Source organism: Rhea americana, unplaced genomic scaffold, assembly GCF_003343005.1.
Source record: "Rhea americana isolate MKP2758 unplaced genomic scaffold, rheAme1 scaffold_84, whole genome shotgun sequence".
NCBI lineage: Eukaryota > Metazoa > Chordata > Aves > Rheiformes > Rheidae > Rhea > Rhea americana.
In genome coordinates this window covers 1563844-1567534 of record NW_028187023.1, presented here as the reverse complement: position 1 = coordinate 1567534, position 3691 = coordinate 1563844, and positions in this window count along the sequence as shown.

Here is a 3691-nt window from a genome sequence, read left to right as displayed (position 1 = left end):
CGCGCGCGCCTCCACGGGCTTCCGAACGGCTGCGCCCAACGGCTGCCGTCGTGGCCCCCCGGGCGGGCGGCGCAGAGCCCGCCAGGCGCCCCCCGCGTCCCCCGAGCGGCACCTCAGCTGGAGCCGCGGCTCCCTGCGGGGCAGCTCCCTCCTCGCCGTGGCCTGCTCCTGCCTCCCCTCGGTCGCCAGCCGCCTCCGAGGCGGCAGTCGTCCTCTGTCGCGGAAGGGAAGGTGTTCATGCTGAGATTCGCCTCCGGCAGAGCAGGGAGAGGCTCCCACGCAGAGAACGCCCGSGCAACATACCTTCACCACTGCAGTTTAGTTTGAACTAAAACCTGCATTGCCACCCCCATTTTCAAGCTAGTCTGCCTAGACTGTTACCTGAAGCATTAAAAGAAATACTAAGATGACTTGACCTTGCAGTCAGTGGCCAGTTCCACATAACAAGGCCAGAAAAAAGGATTTCCTAAAGCACTAAAAAGCCTTTAAGGAGATACTTCCTTTTTTTTGCCCATCTCTTCTTGCTTCAATTTAACCCTTTATAACTTTTGTGTCATTTTCAGATAATCCAGATACAAGCTTTTAACTTAAAATTTGACCCTATACTGTGTTTTGTTTGGATCTCTTTTAAACAGACATTCTTTCTCATTGTTTAAATCACAAAATCGGATCCCATGGTTTTCTTTCCTGAGTGTATAAAATGGCCAGTTGACCTGCCGTTAATGAACGTCCTGCCCAGCTGCTTGTGGAGGAAACTTAAACCATTCCACGCTGTGGCTCACACTCCATTCGAGTTCTTCATTTTCAGAGCAGCAATGCTTTTTCACTCTACAGGATCAACTRTTTCAATTCTAACCGTGTTCGATAGCAAGGGTCTTTGAATCAAGTGAGCAGGAGTAGAAAAAATGGAGCAGTACAAGAAATACGAATATGAGTGGATTGTAAGATTGTTTACTTCACAAAGGMAAATGGAGGGAGAATATTGCAATGCTAACTTGCGGCTGAGCAGCATCAAAAATAGTTCTTTTAATCTTCATAYGAAAATGGCTACATGAACCTTTTCTTACCCACTGTTTTGGGAAAGGACCTGAGAACCRAAAAAGACTTCCTCAAAATCTGATAATTGCCTGGAAATTACAATGGCTACCAAAAGTGTGCAGGTTTAGCTGTTCAGTCATGCCATCCTCATCCAAACTGATTGCGAGTTTACTGTCTTTTCTATACACAAGTTTGATGTGAAAAGACTGGGAGAGCTGCAACTTCCCTCAGCTGTTTGGTGTGAACAGACTGGAAAAGCCGCAACTTCCCTCAGCTGACAGCACTTTTTTGTCCTTCTGACTGGTCTCAGTGCTTCTAGTGTGCATGATGCCTAAAGCCTGTTTTTAAACAAAGGAGTTTTCTTCAAAACGTTACGCAATTTGTCATAGATCAGAGAAGGATTCACACTAGTTCTAGATTTTCTTTTTCTCTCCTTTGTTCTCTTCCTTATATTTGTAGCTAAGAAGTTTTAATCCTTTCCAAGGGTTGCCAAACCAGGTTAAGACTGATCTTGGGATCTCTCTTGAATATAGCTGCTTAAAGATCTGTTTGTTTCTTTGGTAACCAATCTCCTCCCTCTRGCTTTCACAAACCCTAATTTTAGCCTTTGCCCAGCTGGCAAATCCATTCATAAGATGCTTGAATGAGGCATGCTTGGCTAATTCCACCCAAGAGATTAAAATATTCTGTCAGACCAAGAAATTGTCAGACTTGGAAAGGCTTCACAATAAAGCACAAGATCGGCAGCATTATTTGTAAAGAACCAGATAACCTTTTCCTTTAAATCTTTGTAACAGCAGTTTAAATGAACAGATCTAAATGCTAGTTCATTTTGCCCCGTGGGTACTGTTTATTGGTATGCTGAAGAACACAAAAATTGCTGTGAGGAAATCAMCGTTTCAGCTTGAATTTAACAGAACATTCAAATTAAAAACAAAAGATACAAGGAAAGAAGACAAATGGRAGGATGAGGCAGGAAACTGAAAGATGATTGGGAGAATCTTTGTTTATTTTGTCTTAACTGACTGACCTTTGATACGACGATCTACTAAGACAATTCTTAACGGAAATCAGAAAATTGCTTACCAAAGCACTGCCTCTGCTGTTCCATCTCCTTCAAAGTTTTTAATGATTATCTTCAGGTGGAAAGGAACTGAAAAGAAATACGCAGTTGAGGCCTTTTATAAGTTTGAAACCTGAACATTTTGATTTTAGAGATGCATTTCCTAATGGCTTTGCTATCATTCATYATGGGAGCATTAAAGCATGCCTGGAGCTACAGAACCAATATATTTAGGCAACTTGGTTTACTATTAATGCAGAGCCTTCTTTTTAAGGTTGATACATTCATTCCACAAACAAATGTGCTTTTGCAAAGAAAATGTTTATATTAGATGAATGGACTTTTATGTAAATTAGGATCACTGGTTCCCAGCAAGGTGCTGATATAACCATTGATCATTCTACATTTGCTCATTGTAATCAATTACAAAAAAAATCTGAGAGTGAAGCTGTGTCATGAGGCTAACATAGGACCAACTGTTTTCTTTGAAATCATCGCCCTCTGGAGGGGGAATGAAAAATCACAGAGGCATTAGGTAGAAATTCCATTTTATATCACTGTGTAGCTGAGTTTATTTTTTACAGTCCAGGAGTGGTTCTACCGACTGATACAAAAAGGAATGTTAAGTCGGAAAAGCCTCAGTGCCAACAGTGCTTATACCAGTAAAGGCTGGAGGAGAACCAATCCCCATCTTTCTGTTCCATTACTCTCCTCCCCTTTATCTCTAAACTCCTTATCTCTAAACTCACTGAATGTGCATTCTACAGCAGATGTACTTTCTCTTTCAACTTCATCTTGGATCCCTTCCAAACTGGTATCATCTCTCTAATTTGCCAAAATATTTTTATGCAATTGCTAAAGAATTCTTGCCTACCTGATGTCAGGGTCTGTATTCCATCCTCTTTCTTGAACTTTCTGCTGTTTTTTCATTATTTTGATTACCCTTTCTCTTTTGATCTTTTATTCTTGCAAGGTTTCTAGAAATTGTCTTCTGTCTCTGTAATGTCATAACTGGCATCTGTTTAAATAGGCTCTTCTCCTCCTGTCTCTAAGGATTCACATGGATTTTTCCTTTCCCATTTCAATGTCTCCTTTAACTGAATATGAATGAAACCAAGCTCCCTCTTTCTCAGACTTCTCTACCTGTCTCCTCTGTGGAAAGAAAGGGGAAATGAAAAAAATTCCACAGTGGCCTGTCCAGTTTGATTTACAGCAATCTGATCTCTCATGTCCACAAATTTAGTGACCAGTTTAACCCTGAGCATGTTAGCAGGRCACATCAACTACTGCGCATGCAGGGCCACCTCTGTCCAATATTTAGTGTTTCAAAGAAAAGTGAAAAATTGCTAAAAGTGCAGAAGCTAAGTTATATATTAAATAAGAAAAAAAAAATCCCTCCATAGTCCAGCAGCAGAAATCCTGAACCTTGAAATCAATAGAGCAATTCAGCCTTCGTTGAACTAGCACAACAAATACCAAGGACTCAAAGATGGTCATGTTTTCCTCCTTTATAACACATAGAGCTGCCTTTTACATTCTGTCCAGTAAACACTTTTCACATTTATTTTCATCTGGATGGCTGAAGCATCT